Below are 8098 nucleotides of genomic sequence, written 5' to 3'. Positions count from 1 at the left end.
TGCATGAGCCACCCCCCACCCCCACCCCCAGGCCTGGTTGTCCATGCACACGCTTTCTCTGAAGGGAACAAGCAATGTATTCACTCATTCATCCCTGAATCCAGTGAGAAAACAGAAACACTCTAGCCCTTGCAAACAGAGGGATTTAAACCCAGGATTTGGCTGGACAGGTGACAGGAGAGGGGTAGAGCCAAACAGGAGGTGGCAGGGCAGCCCAGAGGCAGCAGGGAGCTGCCCCTGCCTAGGGCTGAAGGGAGGAGGCCAGGTGGCTGGGACCACTGCAGGCAGGAGGGGGCTGGGGCTGTAAGGGGGCAGACTCCCAGCCGGAGCCCAAGAGGAGACACAGATGCCCCAGAGTCCCTGAGGGATGCAGGGAGAGGAGGACAAATTGCTGGCTTGTCCCCTTCTCCCATTTACCACCTTCTTCCATGGGCTCCAACTGGCCAAACCCATCCAGAAGCCAGGAGGTATGGGAACCTGGAAAATGTAGCTCCCTGTGATAAGAAAAAGGGCAGAGAAAGGCAGATAGTGAATGGATCTGAGAACCAACAGGCCCATGATGGGTGCACTTTTTCACTCATTCACTCATTCACTCATTCACCCATTCTGTAAACATTTATTGAGCACCTAGGTTCTGGGGAAAGCATGACAAGCAAGAATTCTAAGAGGTCCTGTCCTCACTGAGCTTACAGTCCAGCAGGACCTGCCCCTGCCCCTCATCACCCACCCCCCCTCCAACACCACCACCACCAGCCATGGGCACCTGCACAACTAGAGTAGGAGGTGTGGTTGTAGTGCTGCTGGGGTCCCCTGGGAAGCTTCCAGTGTGCAGAGAAGATGGATCCGGGCTCTGCTTGGACTGTGGATTTGGAGGAGTGAAGAGTTCAGCCGGCTCTGCCTCCTCCCCAGCTGAAAGCTCACAGCTCAGAATGAAATGTCTCCAAAAAGGAAAGAAAACCCTTAAATCCCACTGTTTGTCTTTGGAGCCTGGGAAGCGAGGATCTAATGAACATGAAACGTGCGGGCTGCTCAGAAGTCATCTTTGAAACCTCCCCAGGCCGGCTTTGTCAAGGAGCAACATCGCCTTTCAAAGCTGCCTGGCTCCAAACTCTCTTCTCCCTCCTCTGTCAGTAGCAGGCAGCGGCTAATTAGCCTGAGATGTTAAATGCTCCCTAATTCTGTTGGAGAAGTCCCTGGGATCCTGGGGAACTGGTAGCAGGGCTGGCGGCTGACTACTTCCACTCTCCTACTCACTCCGTTTCTCCCCATCGGGCACTCCTCCCAGCCTGGGCCCCTCTGGGGTCTCCTCCATCATTCTAATTTGCCTTCCCACCCCCAACATTGATCTGGGTTCAAACACAACTTCTATTTCCTGACGATTTCTCTGCTCCTGGAATCCTGCCTCTTGCAAGAAGACTTCCTAGATTTACCACCTGAGTGATGACCAGCCACAGCCCAAGTCTTCCCCCTCACCAGGGCCCCAGGACACACTCCATCTCACATGGCCACCATTCAGCACAGCTTCCCTGAATAAACAGTCTCCAGCCTAGCCTATCCCTGAGTATACCAGCCAGCAGGAGGAAAGTGAGAACAGGTAGGAAAAATCCACGGATCCACTAAACAGACTTCCACAGGCCAACACTTGCCTGCTGCCAGGGCTTGGCAAAAAGGCCACTTTCCGTGGCCTTGGGGAAGATGCACCCCTCTCTGGACTTCTATCCCTCATCTCTGAAGCAGGGGGTGGAACCGGAGCAGTGGTTCTCAAACTTGAGGGTGCATCAGAAATCCCTGGAGGGCTTTTAAGCACAGATCACTGCACCCACCCCCAGAATTTCAGATTCAGTAGGTCTGGGGTGGGGCCTGAGAATTTGCATTTCTAACAAGCTCCTAGATGATGCCAATGCTGCTAGTCTAGGGAATCACACTTGAAGAACCACTGGATGAGGTGGATGGGTTGTAGTACTATTTGTCAATGTTCCTAGGGTCACTCATGGGGTGATGCCACCCAGGCTGGCCCCTGGCCCCCACCTCACTCGCACCTGAGTAGTTTGGCTTTAATCTGCCTTGCTTGTATGGAGGTCCAGGTAGCAGTTGGTCAGAATGAAGTTTCCATGCCTTAAATGAAATGTTCGGAAATCTGTTGACTAGACTAGCAACCAGGGCAGTCCCTTCCAGTTCTGCCATTCCACACCCTCTCCCTGGCTTCTCCTCCCTCCCTTTCCTTCTGCACAGCTAAGGTGGGAGGGGGCAACAAAACCAAAGCTCAGGATTCAGGACTTTACTCTGGAGCACGGGGTATGGCGAGTGGAGATGGCCCAGTAAGGGCGAAGAGGCTGGAGAGGTCCAGGGAGATTGTAATCTGGAGGCACAATTCAACCCAGAGATGAACCACACATGCATGTGCATGCGCACACACACACACACACACACACACACACACACACACACACTCCTCCACATGCAGCCCCACCCTGCCCAGAGCTGAGCTGGGGACATTCCTAGAAAACACTGAATAGCTAAGCTGGATTGGATGGGAGGAGGGGTGTGCATAAGTGTGTGTGTGTGTGTGTGTGTGTGTGTGTTTGCATATCTGTTTGCACATGCGACAGCTGTGGGCACAAATAAGTTACAGAGAGAGATTTTAATTAGACTGAGCAGGGTACAGACAGATTCTAAATAAAGTAGAAGTCTCCTATAATGTCAAAATTTTAGAAGTACAATAAAGATCATCAATGCCAAGCCCCTCGTGTAATGGATGAGGAAACCGCGGTTCCCCCAGAACAGACCCAGGGTTTCCGGACTCCGGGGCTGGTGCTCTGTCCAGCGCTCCACAGCAAGTCAGAGCCCCTCCTCCACACCAGAATTACGTCAGCCGAAATCAATGGGACATCACGGCACACAGACAAAAAAGCTCACAGGAAAGAATCCAAGGCAAACAAATCTCTTCCCAGCCCTACCCGTCCCACCCACACAGCCATTCCCTGTCCTGTTGCTCCTGGGGTTCATGGAGCCTAGGGAGGGGACCCAAGGGGTACACCAACAGAGACCAGGCAGCCTTTGGCCTGGCAGAGCTCCCTCCACAGTCCAAGCCCACAGAAAAGCGGGAAGCAGCAGGCAGTGGGGAGAGAACAGGAGATGAAATAGCCCCGACCCTTTAAAGATGAATGGAATTCTCTGGGACCCAGGGCTGTGCCTGTTGGGAGAGAAAGAAAAACCAACAGACAAGGAGCTGAGAAGTGGAGGGTTAGAGTGAGTGGGGTGTGTGTGTGTGTGTGTGTCTGTGCGTGCGCACGTAAGGGAGACACACAACAGAGTCTATTGGACCTTGTGTGTTTGTGCAAGCCCAAGACAGCAGAGCATTAAGCAGACTGAGGGGGGAGGCGTGCACACACACACACACACACACCCCTCCCCACGACTGGATGTGGGTGGGGCTGGGAGCAGGGCAGCCAAGGTGAGTGTCAACAAGTGAAGGGCTGTCTTAGCCTGTTTGTGTCCGTGAGAGCAGGTGGTGTGACAGAAGATGACAGAGCATACCTGTGTATGCACAGGTGCGTGTGTGGGTAAATGTGTGTACCCAGTGTGCACATGTACGTGTGGGTGCCTGTGTGCACATGTGGGTGTGCACATGTGGCTGTCTCTTACTACCAGGTAACCTTGAGGAAGTTACTTAGGCCTTTCTGAGTCCTAGCTTCTTCTGTTAAAAAAAAAAAAAAAGAATAGTGTTTTCTTGTGAGGATTAAGAGATAACATATGTGTAGTACAAAATAGGTACTTCCCATTTTAGTCTATTTAACACATGCTCCCAAAAGATAAGTGTTCATTTAAAAGCCCAAGTAGCACCCAAGGGCTTCCCAAGTAGCACCATCTTCTTGAAATCCTAAAACTGGAAGTGACGTTAGAAGTCTTTTGTCCCCAACTCACCCCCATGTTGTAGACGAAGGCATGTGTGGTGGTTTGAAACTACATACCCCAGAGAATTATGTTCTGAAAGCTAAACCATTCCTGTGAGTATAAACCAATCGTAAGTAGGTTTTTATGAGGTTACCGCAGTAAAGTCACGGCCCAGAGTGGGTAATCTTCCTACTGGAGTCCTTTATAAACAGGGTGAAGACACAGAGAGAAAACCATGGAAGCAAGAACATGAAAGCAAAGAAACCCAGAAGATGCCACCGCGTGTCTTGCCATGTGACAGAGGAGCCACAGATCACAGGCAGCTGGTCTTTGGGAAGAAACCATCGTCTCGATGATGCCTTGATTTGGATATTTTCACAGCCTCAAAACTGTAAGCTTGTAAGCTAATAAATACCCATGGTCAAAAGCCAACCCAATTCATGGAACCTTGCTTTCAGCAGCCTAGGGAACTAAAACACACAACTTGTATTGATAATGGGGCTGCGACCAGAATGCAGATCCCTGCCATCTGCCTGGAGCTGGAGCCAAGCAATATTCATAGCAATATTCTTTGAAGGTTTCTTCGACATTGATTTGAAGGTGAGTCTGAGCTCCAGAGTTGTGAGCTGGGGCAGAGGTCCGAGGTCACAGGCTGGCTCTTCAGGACATAGCCATGCCCTCCTCCAGATCCTGAGCAATTCAGCTCCAGCCTCAAATTTGCACATCTCCCTTAGCAAAGCAAAAGCTCTGCAGGAAATTGGAAGCCCCCTCCACTCCCTGCCCCCACCACTTAGAAGAGAGTTTAGTGCCTATCTGTGGCCCCTCTCATAAGTCCCTTGGGAGTTTAGTCCCCACCCTTAGCGAGTGATCAAAGGATTTCTCCCAGCCGCACACTGCAGCCTGTCTTGGCAGACCCTAAATATAGTTCTTATGACACCTCAGTCATCTCCAACAGGATCAACAGTGCCGAAGACTGTGCTGGAAGCTGACCCAACTCCTCTTGAAGACAGGCATTCCAGGGGAAGAGCTAAAGATGCAGACCCAGCAGCCTGCAAAGCCATGCTCCTTCTGGGGTGCGTACATCACCCACAGGATGGGAAAGCTCCTGGGAGAGGAGCTGGGGCCTGGCAGGAGGGGGCTGCAGGGAGAGAGGCCGGAAAAGAGGGCAGGACGTGCCAGGAACCAAGCCTTTGGGAAGAGAAATGCTGAAGGGGGAGCAGAAGGAGCCACTGCTGAAAGAAGCAGATGACTAGAAGCATTTCCGGATTCACCTTGCTCAGCCCCTCCTGTAGTGAGGAGGCAGTGCTCCCCACCATGCCCCCCAGGAGGAGGTGCCTCTAGGAACCCAGGAGGCTTGGGAGCAGGCAGAGTCCAGGACAGGGATTCAGAGTTTCCATACCTGGGTCTCCTGGCCCTTCCTTAATCCTGGAAAGAGGGAGCCGGGAAGCACCCGAAGTCAGAGATACATGCAGGTAGAGTCACTCCCTACCCTTCAGCACCTGACTGGGGAGGGGGCAGGGAACGGGACTTCCATGGGTTCCCGGTCCCTGATCATCAGTGCCAGGCAGCTGGATCTTTTGGAGCCATGCCATTCATTTCCTCCCCCAAAACTCATTTTTCCAAATGTGGTCACCATTATATATATATAATGTGATTCATGCTTTCCCTGGGTGAGATGGTACAGCACAGTGGTTGAGAGCACGGACTCTGGAGCCAAACTGTCTGACCTGCATCTCAGCTCCACCAACTGATGGCCGTGTGACCTTGGGCAAGTACTTAACCTTTCTGTTCCTCCATTTCCTCATCTGTAAAATAGGGATAATATTAATAGCTATCTCATAGGAGTGTCGTGAGGTTTCAATGGGCTAATATATGTCAAGTGCCTAAAACAATGGCTGACAACTAATAAAACCTAAATAAGTATTAGCTGCAGGTCAGGCATGTGCAGTGTTCATTTACCTCTTCCCCGCGTATCTCACCATCTTGGGTGTGCCCTGGCCGTCATCAGGCACCCACCATGGGCAAGTCCCTACCTGCTCCCTTTGGAGGCTGCCCTAAATGTGGTCTCCAACCAGGACGATGACGCAATGTATTGTACAAAGTATTCTACATTCCACTTAACAAATCTGTTCAGTTATCTCATTCAGTAGTCACAACTCTGTGATGTCAGTATTATCATTATTAAGCCTTTTTTACAGATGAGGAAACTGAGGCTCAGGAGGGTAAGCCATTTGCCCAAGGTCAGGGGATCAGAGGGGTGACGCATCACCGTGAGAGTCATGGAATGACAGAGCTGGGGACAAGCATGGCAGGCCTCGGGCTAAGGCTCCAAGGGAGGAAGGGATGGACTCGGGCTGGGGTGGAGCCTGTGCCCCCCTCAACACTGCATCTCGGGCCCTTCTGGCTCTGAGAATCCGGGGATCCCCGCTGCCCTTGGACTCTGCCCTTCCCCTGCCCTGTCCATGGCACTGCCTTGTCTACCATGTCCCTTCAGGGCTTGACACATCACCCGGCCCCGGTCCCGCCACCCTGGGGCCCCACCTGGGCGGCCAGGAGTCCAGAGCTGCTCCAGAGATGCTTTCACAGTGAGGGAAGGAGTGAAGGAAGATGGTCAGCCGAGGGCCGGCTCAGAGGCTTCAGGGAGGTGGTAGCAGAGCACAGAGAAGGTCCTCCCCTACACCGGGTGACTCTTCCTCCAGAAGGGGACCTCAACCCAGCACAGGGGATGGGCAATCCTGACATGCCTGACCCCAGGGCCAAACAGGGTGAGGCAATGTCACCTCCCCACCCAGGAAGGGCTCAGATGACCAGCTCTCCTCTGCCCAGACACCCTTGCCCACCTCCATTCCAGATAAGTCTCTGCCTGTCTCATGCCCTCTTCAGTGCCAGCCCCTCTGCCCAGGGCACAGGCTCTCCCCATCCTTCTCACCACAGGGAGGGCATGGGGTGAAGGGTGAGGGTGAGGGGGCAAGGGTCAAAGCTGGCAGAGCACTAGGGGAATTGGAGAATTACCTTTGCTTTTGTCTCTTAGCTGATGGCCCCAACCTGCTGCCAGCATCAGAAAGCCATGGGGTTTCCACTGCTCTGGCCTGCACCCCTTTCCAGAGCTTAACCTCTCTTTCCGGTAGGGAGGTGGAAAGAGCCTTCCAGCGGCCCTGGGTGGTGGGGAGCACTGAGGGGAGGCAGGCAGGAGCAGAGGTAGGCCCAGCAGATGCCCACAGCCCTTCAAGGTGACTTGCCATTGTTTTCCTCCCTTCTTGGGATCCCCAGACTCAACACCCCAGAGATGTGGTGTGGAGGGCAGAGAAGAGTACAAAGAGAAAGGAGCCAGCCGTGTGCAGCTGGGAAGGGGCCCAGGGACGAGATGCTGGTTTTAGTGGTCCCCGTGGATCAGGGAGCAGGGCAGGCAGTGGGTTGGAGAGGGGGCCGCAGATCCTGTGCAGGCAGCACCTCCACCCCCCACTCCCCCTCCAGGTTGCCTGGCAGCATGTTGACGAGACCTTGCACTGAGCTGGCAGGTTTCTGCCTCCCAGCTGGACTACAAAATGGGAGGACACATCCATAAAGTTCCCAAACTGTCTCTGTGCCCGGAAGCCCTGCCAGGGACTGCTGGTTCCCCTCAAATGGGTCTTAATTTCCATGATTTGCAGATCCTAGGTTCACCCAGGGCCCACTGCCCCTCGTGAAGGATGGGCAGGAATTGTCTGCCTGGGGAGACAGCACCCCACAGGCTCTGGTCTGGAATGGCAGGCCCTGGCAGGGTGGGGGCAGAGCAACCCACACTCTCCTACAACCCCCAGGCCCAACCCACACCCCTGGGCCCATGGCCCCCACTAGAGCACAACCCTTTCTCTGATGTAACCTCTGCTGGAGACTCCTACCTCCCTTTCATTTAGCAATAGAATGTGGAAATGGAATGCACTTCATACCTCAGTGCAGATGGGAGCTCTGTCCCATCCTCCTGGGAGCCCCTCCAGGACCTGGCACATAGTAGGTGCACAACAAAGGCATGCTGCCCTGCTGATCTTGGGGACTTGGCCTAATACCATGTGGAACTTGGACGCCTTCTGCCTCCCATGCTCTGGTTCTGCTTCCGTACCAGTGATTAAGGGTGAGACTCCAAGTCAGGCTGCCTCCCCTTGCATGTCGGATACACTACTGCTCGTGGAAAGGTATTTAACTATCTTATCTTTAAAATGAAGGT

This window comes from Choloepus didactylus, chromosome 6, assembly GCF_015220235.1.
Source record: "Choloepus didactylus isolate mChoDid1 chromosome 6, mChoDid1.pri, whole genome shotgun sequence".
In the NCBI taxonomy this organism is placed as follows: Eukaryota; Metazoa; Chordata; class Mammalia; order Pilosa; family Megalonychidae; genus Choloepus; species Choloepus didactylus.
Note: the sequence above shows the minus strand (reverse complement) of the source record.